Genomic DNA, 17,384 nt, shown 5'->3' with positions numbered 1-17,384 from the left:
GGGAAGAGGTACCAGAGATCATATTACAAACATACGTTGGATAATGGAACGGACCAAGGAATTTCAGAAGAAAATCACCCTGTGCTTTATAGATTACAGCAAAGCTTTTGACTGAGTAGATCACAAAAAACCATGGAATGCTTTAAAAGAAATGGGAGTGCCACAGCATCTGATTGTTCTGATGCACAACCTATGACAAGAGGCTACTGTAAGGACAGAATATGGACAGAATATGTATGAATGTGAAAGTTGAACAGTGAAAAAAGTGGATAGAGGGAAAATCAACTCATTTGAAATGTGTTGGAGGAGAGCTTTGCAGATACCATGGACCGCGAAAAAGACAAATAATTGGGTGTTAGAACAAATTAAACTAGAACTATCACTAGAAGCTAAAATGATGAAACTTTGGACAGATCATGAGAAGACACAATTCACTAGAAAAGACAATAATGCTGGGAAAAACAGAAGGGAGTAGAAAAAGAGGAAGGCCAAGCAGGAGATGGATTAACTCCATAAAGGAAGCCACAGACCTGAACTTACAAGATCTGAACAGGGTGGTTTGTAACAGATGCTACTGGAGGCTGCTGATTCATAGGGTCGCCATATGTCGTAATCGACTTGAAGGCACGTAACGCACACACACAGCTATGTTAATCTGTTGCAACAAAGAACAACGAAGTGGCACCTTAAAGGTGAACAAATTTATTGTGCTATAGCAAAAAAGAATTGCTAGGATACCTTCAGACTTTCAATACGTTGCACATACCTCTCTCACACACACACAATCACACACACACACAGAGCTGTCTCTGTTTCTGTCCCCATACAAAGCATGCAGAGAAATGAAATGTGAGAACAGATACTTTTGTGATTTATGTTATTGGGGAACAATCCATAAGCACATCCCTGCTGGATCAGGCCCAAGGCCTATCTAGTCCAGTATCCTGTTCTCACAGTGGCCAAACAGATGTCTATGTGAAACCCAAAAACAGCACCTGAGCACAACAGCACTCTCCCCACTTCCATCCATCTCAACACAACATTCATTTCCTGGGTAACTATCTATTTATAAATCCTATTTATTAAAAATTATTTATATGCCACTTAATCATCAAGGCCTCTAAACAGGTTATATAAAATACACATTAACAATAACAATAAAATCAAACATTAACAATAGCAAATAAATGTTGATATTTTAAAAAAATATAAACAAAACCAGCAGTTATGATTCACTAGGAAAGACAATAATGCTGGGAAAAACAGAAGGGAGTAGAAAAAGAGGAAGGCCAAACAAGAGATGGATTGATTCCATAAAGGAAGCCACAGACCTGAACTTACACGATCTGAACAGGGCGGTTTATGACAGATGCTACTGGAGGCTGCTGATTCATAGGGTCACCATAAGTCGTAATCGACTGGAAGGCACATAACAACAACAAATTAAAATACATGTCAAATTTACATGTCTGGGTAGGGTGGCCCAAACAATAAAGTTGTTAGCAGGTGCTGAACGCAATACTGCAAAGTCACCAGTCTAATATCAATGGGCAGGGAGTTCCAAAGGTTAGGCACTGCCCCACTGAAGTATCAATTCCTTGCAAGTGCAGAATAAACTAAATGTGGCACTTATAAAAGTGCCGGTTCCACAGACTGAAGTGATCCAGTGGGCATATTTGGGGTAAGGCAACCTTTGAAGTACTTAGGAAGCTGCCTTATGCAAAGTCAGACCACTGGAGCTCACTAGTGTCTACACGGTCTGGCAGTGACCCTCCAGGAATTCAGGCAAGGGACATTCTCAGCCCTTCCTGGAGATACCAGGGGTTGAATCCGGGATCTTCTGCATGGAAAAAGTGTTCTGCCTCTGAGCACTTTCCCCAAACCGGTCCCAAGCTGTGAAGGCAGTTCAAAGGAAGTTTTTTAAAAAAAAAATATTACACATCTAAGTGTCTAAGGATGCAGAGCTGAAACTGTTACATTCTTCCAATTGAGTGTTTCCAGCTGGACCAGCATATCTAACATCTTCAGAAAATTACCAGACTTTCTAATTATTCTTCCATTTCCCCCATTCCCTTTTGGCAGCAGCAACATTTAAGAATAAACGAAGGTGTCTCCTTGAGGATTTATGTTCTAGTAGTTTGTTATGAATGATGTTTTTTGCCTGCTTTGTATGGGAGAAATGGGAATGAGAGAGACCAGAAGGCTGAAGAATGCTTGGAAGCCGGCCCTGACTCCTCAAGAGCTCTGGAGACCGCACAGCTTTTACCAAAAGTAGACCTCGGCTCTAAATGCGGATGAAGCTCCAGCAAGACAGCAGGTGTATATGGGGCCAAATATTAACAAGAGGGCTTAGCTGGCCATAGGCCAATGCTCTGAGCAGCCATGACAGTCTTTCCCAGGAAAGGAAAGCTGTCATTCTCATGACACAGGGCCAAAACTCAGGTCTTCAGCGCCTTCCGAAGCTAAAGACTCATCCATCCTAGAGTAGTTGAAAAGCAGGAGAACAGGGCTCCTGGGAAAGCTTTTTTTTTTCAGCTCAAGGACCATATTCCTCTCTGGGCACCATTCCAGGGCCGAAGATCTGCTCACGGCGGGAGTTAGATTCCAACGGAAGGAGGAAGTCGAATCTCTGGTAAAAAGAGTCAAGGTCCACTCAGCCTTCCATCCATCCGTGGTTGGTAAAATGAGTACCCGGCATATGCTGGGGGGTAAAGAAAGGCCGGGGAAGGAACTGGCAATCCCACCCCATATATACGGTCTGCCTTGTAAATGTCGCAAGACGTCACCCTAAGAGTCGGAAACGACTCGCACTACAAGTGTGGGGACACCTTTACCTTTACCTTAACAGATGCAACTTGTACCTTTCTGATGCAGGTGACAGTCCAACCACACAGACACCACAGATTTCCACACACCATGCACATACCCCTCTCCACCCTCCATCCTGGCAAGCAAGAGGCATTCTCACAGTTCAAGGACAGGTTCCAGCCAGGCAAAAAGCACTCAAGGATGATGTGGAGCAGAGCTGGTAAAGCGCATGGCCTGAGCAGAGCCCCATGGGCCAGACAGAGAGGTCTGGAGGGCCATTTTCAGCCCCTGATTCAGGAAGTCAAACAAAGCAGAACAAATCACAGTCTGGTTCTTGGGATAAAAATGAAAGGATTAAGGTTTCTTTTGAGGTCGCTTTTATGGACTTTTTCTTCTCCCTCTGTTAAAACTGTTGCACACGGTGGCCTTTTCAGGACGGAACCCCCAACGTTTACCTCACATTTGGGTTATATTCCTGTGATCTACCCAGAGGCAAAAGTGGGCAGAGCAACAGATGCCAGCTTGACCTTTGTCCAGTTGGCTCTTTTCCACACACACTCCCTCGCCCCTTTATATCCTCCATCCAGGGAAGCCAGAGCCATGAGCAGAGTTCAAGGGCACATTCCAGCCAGGCAAAAACACTCAAGGAAGGTGCGCAGCAGGGTCAGGAGGGGGTGTGGCTGGAGAGGGCAAGTGGCCTGAGAAGAATCCCAAGGGCCAGCAAGGACATCAGCCTCTCAGTATCCCTTACTTGGCATAACAGCTCACTGTCAAGCCCCAGCGTCTTCTACACCAGGGGTGGGGAACCTTTCTCAGGCCAAGGACCACATTTCCATCTCAGCAACCTTCAAGGGGCTACATACCAATGGTGGGAGGGGCCAGAGGCAAAGGTGGGTGGAGCAGCAAATGTAAATGTTTAATATTGTCCAGTAGGCTGGTTTCTAACACTCACATGCCCCTCTCTATCCTCCATCTAGAGAAGCAAGACGCATGATCAGAGTTCAAGGAGACATTCCAGCCAGGCAAAAACTCTCAAGGAGGGGGTGAAACAGAGCCAGTGAGGGGCGTGGCCTGGGGAGAGTTCCAAGGGCCAGAAAGAGTGGCAGGAAGGGCCACATTTAGCCCTTGGACTGAGGTTCCCTATCCCTGTTCTATTGAATTAAATAGAAGAGGGGCCCTAACTCAGTGGTGGAGCACCTGCTTTTCATGCAGAAGGTCCCAGATTCAACCCCTGGCATTTCCTGGTAGAGATGGGAGAGCCACTGCCAGAGAGTCAGCGTAGGCAACAGTGAGCCAGAGGTACCAATAGCCTGACTCAGTATAAGGCCGCTCCCTGGGTTCCTCTAGGTCTTAGTCCCAGGTAAGCAGAGCTAGGATTTCAGCCTTTTCTTTTCTCCACACTGCCTACTTACCAGCCCCACCTCCAGCATGCACTAGAGAAGGGAAGATTGTATCAACTGAAAAGGATTAAACTGAGCTTGTCACAAACCTTCACACACATGCACACACCTTGTATTGCTAAAATGCAAGGTTAGGAACCTGGATACATGCCCATTTCTCCTGACACATGTGCCTTCCTTACAATACAAATGGAATTGTTCAAAACTAAGCAGGACTGAAGCTAGTCAACTATGTGTGCATCCAGTAACTCTCTATATACACAGCAGAAAATTCACAGCTTGGAAAATGTATATACTTCCAAGACAGCCATCATCTCCACATATAGTCATACAATCACATGTTGTATATATTCGCTTGCTGTATCGTGTCTGAAGAGCTTAAATAACACCCACTGCATATATATAAATGCTTTTGCAACTCCAGAGCCCAGAGTAAAGAGGCAGGGAGAGATGTGTGGCAACTTGGGAGGAGTAGGTAGCACTCCTTAGAGGAATGGGATCTGGACCCCAAGCCCCATTTCCAAACCTGGTAAATTCCACTCTTAGAAAAGCTCACTCACTTGCCAATAACATTATTTAGGAAACCTCAGTCAGAGCAAAGCTGTGCAGCTTCCTGTCTATAAATACAAGCCACCAAGCATATGGAACAGTATCTATAATACTCTGTGGTGACCCCAGGTCTTTGGAACCAGATGCTCAGTGAAACCCACCTTTGTCCAACTTGGCAATTTTCGCTTTTTATTGTTGCAAAAATCTACTCTCTCGTTGTGGCAGCAGCAAGGGTGGGGTGTTGCCGGCTTGTTGTGAGAGGGCTGAATTTTAAGAAGGTTTAGTTAGCCACACATTTAGATGCTTAATTTGCAGGTATTTGACTGTATGTCATGAAAAGGAGATGGAGGAAAGGCTACATCATTAAACTGCAGGAAACAAAAGATGCTGTGAATATTTCTTTAATGAAATATATACAGGTCATCAAATGTGTTTCACATGCAGCCATTCGCTTCTTTGGGAAATTCTAGATACTGTTATTCACGGCAGCTGGTGCCCATTGAGACTGGTAATGTGGAAGGCAGGGAGTCCCACAGTAGGTGGCACTGGAGCCAATGACAGGCCGAGCTGACTCATTCCGGTTTTGTCCCCATACTCCTCCCTACTGAGTTCTACAAGGGCAGACCTAAGGGCTCATATACATGGTGGCTTAGTGTGTATTTGGTGCTACTCACATCCTCTTTTAATTTGTATGGTTCACATGACGTTACTGGTAAACACAAGCTAACACACAGTTTCCCCCTGTAAATCCGTACCAACCCAATCCTCTGATAATACAAAAAGGGAAGGAAAAAAGATCTTCACTCTGTATCTCTAGTGCTTGCAGACACTGTGTTCTGATGCTTTTAGATGGGTGTGTCAAACGTTCCCCTCTCCATGCCCACTCCCTCCTCCTCCTCCCTTCCTTCATTTCATTTCCTGTGTGCTGAACAGCAACTTACAGCTGCTCCCTTCCATTCTGCAAGCCTTTTTTATATTGTTGCAAACAGTGCCTTATTTTTCTTTTCCCCGTAACTTGTGTGCAAAAGTACCAGTGAAAATACAAATAATCGCACTTCTGGGTTGTTGTTTTTTTTTTAATGAAACTAGCTGGTAGAACAAACTGAGCATGCTCGGTTGCTAGGTAACCAGAGTGAGTGGAAATGTTAAATTAGAGGGTGTGGTCATTAGGAAACTGCATGATTGATCGTTCCCCTCAGTGTGAATAGAAAAAACCATGTTTACAGTTGGCATTGGGCCCTTACTGTGGATGATGCAAATAGAAAATGGAGATAAAAATAGTGTATTTAGTACAAAGTCAAGTTCTGATGTGGATAAGCCCTAAAAGGGAGGAAGCTGACAGGCAGTGCCACAAACCTGGACTGATGAAGCACAGGCAAGTGTGGGCTGGCTGAGGGCAGACCGAGATTAGTGGGCAGTTCCCCACTTGTCCCAATAGACCAGCCTCCACTGCGTACTGGTAGGCCAAGATACATTTCCATCATGATTTTAAATGAAACTGAAAGAAAGTGATAGGAAGGCAGACTAATTACAGGTTGGATCCAGACTTAGTCATGCTTAGAGCAAACCAATGGGTCTACTCTAAGCATGACTAAGTCAGAATCCAAATCATCATTGCTAATTATTCATTTTGTTTATATACCACTTCATGCTATTAAGCTTTTCAGCAACTTAAAAAGTAAAAGTATACAAACCAAATCAAGCAGTATCATCAAAACAAAACATATTGCTTATAATTAGTTTACATTCTAGCAAACATTCTATACTACCTTTCAAAATAAATTTCCAAAGTGTTGGACAACATTAACATGGCAACCATCAAGTCACAGCTGATCATAAATATTGCTAAGTGATTAGAAACCAGAACTACATCAAAAGGAAAGCCAATAAATAAGCAAACAGTGATGTAAGAGAAGAGTGCTAGCCCACTCAGCTTCTGAAAGCACACAACAAAAGGACATACCTCCAGACAGCAGTGGATGCTGGTCTGTTCGGGCAAATGGGACACTGCCCCGCCAATCTCGGTCTGCCCTTAGCCACCCCCACCTGCCTGCATTCCTATTTACAACCAGTCCAGAGGATGGCCCTGGCTGTCCTCCTCCTCCTCCATCCCAGTGTTACCCTGTTAGAACTCAGCAAGGATCAGGATGGGGGCAAAACTAGAATTCATTGGCTCTGCCTATAATTTGCTCTGAAAGGCAGATAGGGAATCCTTGCCTTCCTCCCTACCAGTCTGAATGGGTACCAGACACCACTTCTGGAGAAATCGGGGGGAGCCATGGGAAGGCACACCACAGTGCCATGGCCACAGCAAAAAAGGCCCTGCACCTTGGGCCTCCAAGCAAAGATGGCCCCATGGTAGAGTCAGGCTGAAGCAAGGGACCAAAAGGCAGAGATGGTTATAGTATCATCTTAACAGGTCAAGAAACTGAGTCAAGCAACAAGAATGGTCCTTCAGAACCCTGGACAGATCCCATGGTAGAGACAACTTGTCCCAATATGAGCTAGCAGATCACTGGGCTCTTATATTAGGGGTTGCCATTTTCCCCCATGGCATCCACAAAGCCTCCGAGCCCCCTCCACTCACTGTCCCCTTGATCATGAGGTGGTGATGATGCTTGCCTTTTTCTCCCTTGAAAAGTACATAGGGTTGAAGAAGAAAGTTAGAAGACTGACACTCATTCCAATTTCCTCTTTCAGCTCTATGTGCTTTCCAAGGCTCCAAATGATTCTACAGGATTTGACTTTTATACAATTCCCTTGCAAAAGCAGTTTGTGTTTGTGTTTGTGTGTTGTTGTTGTTGTTTCTTTCTTTATTTCAAGGGGGGCTGATCTGGCGAGGGGGGAGTGGTCAGAACTCACTCAAAAATCCAAATGCTCCCAGGGGCCTAAAAGGATTAGTGATCCCTGCCCTTCCAGGCTCCAGCCCCTTGTTGGAAAAATGGAGATCCTTAATGAGGCACTCCTCTGGCCTACAGCCTTGTGCTCCATCAACATTCTGCTCTCTCTCTCTCTCTCTTGCTGGGCAGTCTTGCACAGACTCAACAGCATGGGGTGGAGTCCCTGGGGGGCATGGTTCAGCAGGGCATGCTTTTGGAAAGCCCTTGGATGCTGGACCTGGGCTAAGTGGTATCAAGGTCCAGCTCCAGAACCTCTTTGGGTTGCACTACTAGCCTCCTTGATTCTATAGGCCTGCACATAACCAACATCTAGTGCTTGTACTGGAGAAAATGTGGAGCAAAAGAGATATAGAAGAGGGACAAGGAACCTCAGGCCCAGGGGCCAATTGCGCCCCTCCCAGCATGTGGCCCTTGGAACGCTTCACACCCCCTACTGGTCTGCTTCACCCCCTCCTTGAGTGCTTTTGCCTGGCTGGGATGTGTCCTGGAAGTCTGGCAACGCTTCTTGCTTCCCAGAATGGAAGATACAGAAAAGTGTGTGAGTGTGTGTAGAAACTAGACTACTGTACAAAGGTAAATTTTAAATCTGTTACTCTGCCCACTTTAGCCTCTGACCCCAGCCATCACTGGCATGTGGCCCCCAGAAGATTATTCAGGTGGAAATGTGGCCCTTGGTCTGAGAAATGTTCCCTGCCCCTAATCTAGAAGAAGCCAGTAGTGAAGTGGCAAATTCAGAAGTGCAGGGTCCCTTCATAATAGTCACAACCCCACACCCTTTTTGTTGCTGCTGGGTTGAGAATGAGATCCCTGTTCATGCCTTCTCCCACAACAGCAGACATCCCTAGAAGCCAATTAAGCATGAAAGGGGAGAGTGTTAGCTACTGAGAAGAATCTTCTCAGCGGCTGACTCACACCCTTTCACTCTGATTGGCTCCAATCCGCAGGAAAAACTAAGGAAGCACATGTTAGAATACTCTTCTCAGTGGCTAACACACTCCCCTTCCATGCCAATTGGCTCATAGGACACTGGAGACATAGGGACCCTACTGGGACCCCGCTCTCAAAAAAGTAAAGGGTCTAAGACACCCCAAGACCCCAGATGACTACACCCCTGGAAGAAGCTGAAGCTCTCTAGGGAGCTGTTATCCCAAGCAAGGGCCCAGTCAATACTGAGAGGCTGATATCCTCACTGCCAGCTCTTCCACTTCCTGTTCATCTGCTGGGCTCACAGCTGAATATCTTTTTACTCGGTGGTGGCTGGTGCCTATTGAGACTGGGAGGGCAGAAGGCAGGGAGGCCAACAGTAGGTGGAGCCAAAGCTGTGCAACCACAGGCAATGACAGGCAGAGCCCATGCTAGTTTCCTTCTCACCCTCTCCTCCCTGCTGAATTTTACAAGGGCAACATTGAGACTCAGGAGGAGGAAGAGGAGGAGGAGGAGGGAGCTGTTGGCCAGTGCTCTGTGAGTAAGGAGGCAAGCAGATGGGGGCTGGCTGAGGGAAGGCGGAGGCTGGTATGATACTTCATTTTGATGGTTTGATCTTATCTGGTCTCTTACATAATTCAAAAGAGGGTCTGATGGAATTTCATGCCCAAAGATTTCATGAAGTGCAGTAATTGCCATTCACCAAAACCTTTTTGCTTTATTGCTTCTCCACCTGAGATGAATGAACTCTCCTTTATCAGCATTACAGAACCACCTGTATACTTCTATAAAGACTCAGTTCCCGACAAAAACAACTGACCTTGGCATTATTTCAGCTGACTGTTATGTCAAATCACAGCCCCATAAATAACATGATTATTATGCAACTGCACCAATAGCCACTGTATAATTAGGATTTTTTTAAAAAATTGAAAACAAAAACAGCGAAATACAGAAGTGGTTACATAATTGCACTGCAAGATCCAAACACCTCATCCTAACTGAGACGGGTGGCGGCACCATCAAATAACTCAAGAGACAAGGACAGTAATCCTGCCACCTTATGGAGTAATCCTGCCACCATATGAACCACCATATGGAGCAAAACAGCCACTGACAACATATTTATTCATTTTATATATACACACACACACCTTCAACAGATTGCCAGAGTGGCTTATAAAAAAAAAAAGCTCAGGGTGATATTCAATTAATTCATACTCAGAACAGACCCTTTCAATTAGCACTCTAAATATGACTTCATTTGGAAACTGCCCTAAAAGTGCACTAAAGCTCATTATTTTTATTTATTACATATGTTAGTCACTTTATACATACACAAGAAGTCTCCAAGCAACTTAACAAGATAAAATACGGACAAAATAAATTAAAATTAAAAGTCAAAAAATGTAAAAAGATAAAAAACAACCAATGTACAATGCAAATTTCCTAAATGCTGTCCCAATAGCACATTAAGAAAGACAAGTTACCACTAAAAGATGAGCATCACAGCAGAGGCTAAGTCAACTGCTTGAAACTAGAGCCTAGCGGTGCTGTTCTGGCCTTTTCAGAGAGAAGGGGAGACTTCCAGGAGTTTTTCCTACTTCTGCAAACCTTGTATGGTTTTTTCATTCATATTTTATTCTTTTTTAAAAAAAAACGTTTAATTTACGATTTTCTATTCCACTGCCTACTGCAGGAGTCCCCTAAATATGTGAAAGTCACTACTTTATTTAAGGTGGCTCTCCTTCATTTCCAAAGTGATTGGCAACTGATACCTGCGTTTGATATTATTAGGATTTAAAAAGATGGTGGGGAATCATGGGTTGGAGATGGGAGATGTTTCCGTGTTGTTGTCTGGAGCCATGAAAGCTAGAGACTTTTAACATAGAACTTTCAAGAAGCCACATATCTATCATCTCCTTGTTGAACTTCAGGCTCACCACAAGGTCCTCCTTTTTTCCAGCAGGCATTTTAAGGTAGTGTTTGATTTTATGATGATTTTCATTTTCTGTTTGTTTTGTTTTTACGTACACCGCTCAGAAATGCAATACATAAATATCTTTTAAGAAATCTGAAACTGACTCACAACACCCACAGCTCAACTTTGAGGACAGCTTACTCGGAGTAAAGAGCACGTGTGATGTCTCATGTCAGGAGGAGAGCATGTGCAATTCAAAGGGGGGAAGTTTACAATCCCTGATCACTATCTAAAAGGGGAAAAGGGAGTGGGGGGGGAAATGAGGGGGGGAGAGAACTGGTCAGAAGCAATGGCATTCTTGATCTGTTTTCCATCTCCAGGCCAGAGAAAAGCAACCTGCCTTGACAACCTCAAAGTTGAAGGCAATGCCAGGAAAAAGTGTTTTAATATATGTTCAACAAACTCTCTCTCTCTCACAAACACACACACACACACACTTCTCATTGTTTCCCTCTGTGGGATTAGCAAATGATTACTTCCACCAAATTATTCTAAAATGTATTTTGCCGCTGGGAGATGTGCTTGTCCAAAACAGATTCCACTCTTCTAATTGAATGAGTTTGGGTACTGTAGAGCAGGAAGGAAACCGAAAAAGGCATGCACTCTAAAGGAACCACCCTAAAGATCTTTGATACACTACATTAAAAAAAAAAAAACTAGGCTGCGTATCACCTGCTGAGCCTCCCTGTAGCCGCTGGATTAGCTGCTGCGATGTCACAGAATTCTCATAAACATTTTCATTTATGAGAAGGAACCTTTAGTCATAGAATGTTGATAATCTGCCCATCGACTGTAAGGGAAGTGAGAGGTTGGTTTGGCTGGGAGGAAAGCCTCATATGCCCCAAAGACAAAAGGGTCTTGGAGCTGTTCAGGGATGGCCCAGGAGGGGAGAGGGGAGCTAGGACAGCGTGCGCTGAAGGCCAGGAAACAGAAAGGGTAGTGGTTCTAAATAATCAGTATAGACACCAGATTCTTGGTCTTCCAGGCTATACACTCTTTTTTTTTTTAAAGACTCTCTTAAGGGTGAACCAAGGAGCTGTAAATCAGTGGCCCCATAACATTTATGCTTTGGGGTCCTTCGGGGCTCCATCTTGTTCCCCATGCTATTTAATATCTATATGAAACCACTAGGAGGTATCATCCAGGGATCTGGAGTGCAGTGTCACCAATGTGTGGATGAGACCAAGCTCTGTCTTTCCATTCCACCTGAAACAGGAGAATCTATACAAGTGCCGGACCAGTGTCTGGAGGCAGTGATGGGCTGGACGAAGGCCAGTAAACTAAGCTGGTAAGATGGAGAGCCTGTGGATAGGCAGTTTCCAGGTTTGGGAACTAGGAAGACAATCTGTCCTTGATGGAATTGCATTCCTCCTGAAGAAAGAGATATGTAGCTTGGAGGATACTCCTCAGTTGCAAGCTGTGACTTGAAGCCCAGGTGGCTTCAGTGCCAAGGAGCATATATGCCCAACTCTGGCTAGTTCGTTAGCTATGGACATTATTTAATTGGGATGGCCTGGCTTCATTGATCCATGCTCTGACAGCCTCTCATTTGGACTACTGCAAAGCACTCGGCATAGGGCTAGCCATGAAGACAATCCAGAGGCTGCAGCTGGTAGAAACTTAGGTCCATATAGCTCAGTATTGTCTACACTGACTGGTAGCAGTTCTCCAGGGTTTCAGGGATGGTTTTCACCCAGCCCTAACTAGAGGTGCCAAGGACTGAACTTAGGACATTCTGCATACAAAGCAGATGCTTTCCCTCCAACAATAAACTAAGGTTGTGCTCCTCGTGGTTCTAATAAAGAGCTGATTTAAAGACGAGCACAGAGAGCTGCCACTTACCGAGTCAGATCATTTAGCACAGTATTGTCTACACTGATGGGCAGCAGTTCTCTGAGGTTTCGGATAGGGGACATTCGCAGCCTTCCTAGGAAATGCTGGGAATGGAGCTTGGGTCCTTGTGCAACCAAAAGCATACTCTCCTTTAACCACCATTTTCTAAGCCACTTTCAGCTTCACTCACTATTTTCTCCTCTGGCTTTGCTAGCTGCCATTTTCAAAAATAAACCACAACTGGGAGGGTTTATTATGGAGAGCACAAATTCTCAGCCTGAATTTTACTTGATCAAAGAGAGATGGGCAGGATGAGATAAGAGCACATAAGGATTGGGGGAATGGCTTAGGCTGCAGTGAGCCTGATCTCATCAGAAATGCCCGCCCGAGAGCCTGAAAGCCATGCCAGAGCGGTTACTCGACTGGAGGGCTATTTATTATCAGCATCTGTATTCTGAAAATGCATTTGTCTGGCTGCATAAATGTTAAGAAGTTACATTTCTCAAGATGTCATCTTGCTGTCTGTTCTGCGCACGTCCAACAAAGTACTACAGAGAGAGAGATCTCACAAAATTAGTCACCACAGAGGTCAAGGAAGCCACTCAGACATGACTGTATAACCTTTTCCTCACCACTGGGCTCATTTTACGATCTGCTAGATGGGGGCTGCATTGCACTCTCTCTCTGCTCAAGATGCAGAGCCTGAACTTTCCACAAGCTATGGAGAAATTGCCACAATTCAATTAAAAAAATATCCATGATTCATAGGCCATATCCTGGTCCACCAGCACAGTCTCAGAGAACCCCTCGCACTCATCGTTTTGCCTAAAATTTCACATTGAAGCAGCAGTCAGAATCAACCTTCATTCAGAGAAAGGAGGGAGGTCTCCAAAAGGACTTCCTTAGGTAAAGCATAACATCAAGAATTTGTTGTCTGCATTTCCTTGTTTTCCTCTCCCCTCCCCATCCCTTTTTCCTTTGGTGTTGCATATTTTTAGATCACAAGCCTGAGGGCAGGGACGGTGTGGTTTTTATTCATGTGCAAACCATTCTGGGGGCTTTTCTGACTGGACAGCAGGATATAAATGCTTTGAATAAATTAAATAATTAAATGGAACCATCAGTGAACTTTTGGAGAATATCTGACTTGGACGGTGTAGTCAGTGCGGGCAAGAATTGGTGCAATGTTGGAGATCTACAAACAGCTCTTCCAAATGCTTGGGCTTGTTTCAAAGTAGCTCCAAGGGCGCAGGGAGTGCTGCCACTATCATCAGTAAGCAGAGCTTGGAAAAGTTACTTTCTTGAACTACATCTCCCATCAGCCCCAGCCAGCATGGCCACTGGATTGGGCTGATGGGAGTTGTAGTTCAAAAAAGTAACTTTTCCAAGCTCTGTCAGTAAGTGGGGTCAACACTTTGTTCATATCCTGCCCCCCAATATTATAATCAGACCAGTCTTGTGTTGGCCAGCAGATATTGGAGAAGCCAAGAGTGGGCAGAGTCAGAGTCAATTACAGGCGGAGCCAACTGACTGTACTTTTGCCTTCCTCTGCCTCCTCCCTGCTGACTTCTACAAGGGGCAGCACTGAGACTAAGGGGGAAGAAGCTGACAGACAGCGCTGCCATCCCCTAGGGTGGTTGTAAGTAAGAAGGCAGGCCGGCTGGGGTTGGCTAAGGGCAGGCTGAGGTTGGTGGGGCAAACCCCCTAACAAACCAGTCTCCACTAAGCAATGATGCTAGATGAGGGAGTTAATATACATACACATACCTTCTTCTGCCCTGAAATTTCACACACACATGCATGAACACACAGACACACTTAACTGCTATTAGCTTTGTTGCAAGGAAAAATATAGGAATGGTACATAAACATGTATTGTTTTTCCAATCACACAAATAGTAGCTTTGAGATTGGGGGAGGATTAGGTTCAGAACACAACACAGATCGAAAGTAACGGGGATAGAGAGAGAGAGACAGAGAGAGACAGAGAGAGAGAGAGAGAGAGAGAGAGTGGTTCCTTGTACCGAGCAAAACCTATGATCCATCTAGCTCAGTACTGTCTTCACTGACTGGCAGTGGCTCAGACAGGCCACATTCCCAGTCCTACCTGGAGATGTCAAGGATTGAACGTGAAGACTTCTGCATGCAAAGCAGAGCCTCTGCTACTGAGTTATGGTCCTGTTCTGAGCAAGCATGACTGAGAAAGACCTCTGTGCAAGACAGAGGTCACTGAGCTATGGCCCTTCCCCACTCGTAAGTACAGCCAGCACCCTACCTTTCTCCAAAAAACACCCCCCCACACAAAAAACAAAGGGGGAGATGGCACTTGCCAACCTTGCAGCAAACCTTGAAGAGATCAGCTTGGATTAACACCATTTCCCATCACACAAAAAAGGGCAAAGTTTTGTTCCCTGTCACTGACAGAGGCCAGCTAGATCTAGTGTGTTTAAGTTACAGCATGATCCATCTCATACTTTAACAGGAGGAAGAACTTTTTGACAGTTAAATCAGTTTGATAATGGAACCAATTACCTAGAAAGGTGATTGACTCTCCTCTCACTGGAGGTCATCAGGCAGCTATAGGAAAGGCACTATATCTTGGAGGAGCTCTACCTCTGGATTCCCTGCATCAAGCCAAGGGCTGGACTAGATGATTTCCCACACATTTCCTTCTACATCCCACCCCTGACACTTGGGGTCAATTTTCCTACTCACAATTGGAGGAATACCCCTCTATACTACTCACAAAGGACAAGTCAACAGCAGTATTGTAGTCACTAGTAAGCCTATTTGTCCAAAATCTCCCACTGTGGGTCACACTACTACACTAGCTTTTAGCTCAGAGGTGGGGAACCTTTTCAGGCTGGGGGGGCACATTCCTTTCTGGGAAATCTTCTAGGGGCCACATGCCAGTGGTAGATGAGGCTAGAGGCAAAAGTGACCAGTGAATTTGACTTTTGTCCAGTAGGCTCGTTCCTATACACTCAAGGAGGGTATAAAGTAAGGCCAGTGAGGCAGTGTGGCTTGGAGTGAAGGTATGTGGCTGGGGAGAGTCTTAAGGGCCAGACACTGAGGTTTGCAGGGCCACATTTGGTCCCTAGGCTCAAGGTCCCCCATCCCTGTTTTAGATCTAGGAAAATGGGTTTGTCACATTGGCTCCCTTCCATCCAGATGATACTTCAGCCTCTCCTAGACAGAACCTCAGCCCTAGCATATCACAGACAACCAAGAAGGTCTTGGCAAAGCCATTCATTTCTGCCCTGAGAAAACCAGGGATGCCATAAAATTCCTCAGAACGCAGTTATTTTAAGGAGGTTTTTTTTAAAAAAAACAACAACCCGTTGTTAGTTACTGAAACAGAAGCATGATTTACTTTGCTAAGCCCAGAACAGAACACATGGAAAAGCCCTGGCCGTGCAAAAAAGAAAAGAGATGAAATAATGAAATGGGAAGGCAGGTTCCCTCATAAAAAAAGAGGAATATTAACCATTTAGAGAATGCTTTTAATGGATGTGCCTTACAGACAGGCAAACTTTTACTAACAGTAGACCAAACTGATGCAGCGCTTGCTCAGTATATCTGTACCCTCTGGAAAGGCTAGAACTCAGGGGTAGAGAACCACCTTTGCATTCAGAAGGTCCCGGGTTCAATGCCTGGCATCTCCAGGTCAGGCTGGAAGATACTCCGCATCTGAAACCCTGGAGAGCCACTGCTGGTCAGTGTACTGTAGGCAATACTGACCTCAACAGACCAATGGTATTACTTGACATAAAGCAGCTTCCTAAATTCCTATTTAATTCAACCCTTTATTTGGAACCTTGAGGACTGAAATCTTACTTTATTTTTAGGGGAAGGACGAGAGCTCAGTAGCAGTGCACATGATTTGTATGCAAAAGGTCTCCGGTTCAATCCCCAGCATCTCCTGGTAGGGCTGGGAAAGGCTTCTGTCTGAAACCCTGGAGAACCCCTGGCAGTCAATATCACCAGTGCTAAGCTAGATTGACCAGCAGTCTGACTTGGTATAAGGCAAGTTTTCCTATCCCTGTTCCAAGGCGTCAGGCAGGGATCTTTCTCAGCTCTATCCAGAGATGTTACGGTTGAACCAGAGACCTTTTGCACGTAAAGCATGTGCACTGCTACTGAGCTCCCCCACCCCCCCACTTTGCAAAGATTTCTTCTCTGAGGGAGCATTCAAATGTGCATACACATATGCGCACGCACTATCTATCTGAAGTGGTACAGGCCAGGAACAGTATTACCATGCAATCTGCTGGTCGTGTGCAGACTGGCTCAGTGTCTAAAACATTATTCTCATTTTGGAGACATATATAACCAGGAAGAAGTGGCAATTTTATAGCAAAGATGAACATAGACATCACACCTGTTCTCCAGCACCTCATTGCCCAGACATAGGAAGCTGCCTTATACCAAGTGAGACCATTGGTCCCTCTAACTTAGTATTGTGTACTCTGACTAGCAGCAGCTGTCCAGGGTGTCAGGCAGGGATTGGAACTGGGGCCTTCTGCATGTAAGGCATGCGCTCTGTGGCTCAAAGAAGCTATACAAACATAGAAAGCTGCCTTATACTGAGGGAGATCATTGGTTGAGCTACCTCAGTACTGGATACACTGACTGGCCATGGCTCTTCAGCGGTTCAGGCAAGGTTCTCTCCCTGCACTACCTGAAATGCCAGGAATTGAATCTGGGATCTTCTACAGCAGGGATACATAGTGTTTTATTGCAATGAAATGTGGAAGGAATAACTACCTTTGATTGGATTTGTTAATCAGATTGTGATTTCAGAGAAGACTTTTGGACAAACACGTAAACTCAGTGGTGTGGATATTCTGTTCAGCAATATCCAACTGAGTGAAGACACTGATTTGTGATTTCAGCCTGTTTTATGATATTTTCTGGTGGTGTTATTACTGTTGTAGTTTTTTTATTATTATGTTCTGAATTGTTTATATTATATTATTTTGTTCTTTA

At 44.9% G+C, this 17,384-nt stretch overlaps 1 protein-coding gene across 2 annotated transcripts in view; it reads right to left on the bottom strand.

The window, feature by feature from the left end:
* Nucleotides 1-17,384, bottom strand: part of COL27A1 (collagen type XXVII alpha 1 chain) — a 376,750-nt gene that overhangs the window by 333,407 nt on the left and 25,959 nt on the right. The gene's annotated exons all lie outside the window — the stretch shown is intronic.

This window comes from Rhineura floridana, chromosome 20 (assembly GCF_030035675.1).
Source record: "Rhineura floridana isolate rRhiFlo1 chromosome 20, rRhiFlo1.hap2, whole genome shotgun sequence".
NCBI classification, from domain to species: domain Eukaryota; kingdom Metazoa; phylum Chordata; class Lepidosauria; order Squamata; family Rhineuridae; genus Rhineura; species Rhineura floridana.
The sequence above is the reverse complement of the archived record's forward strand: the minus strand, read 5'-3'. Positions and strand labels throughout refer to the sequence as shown.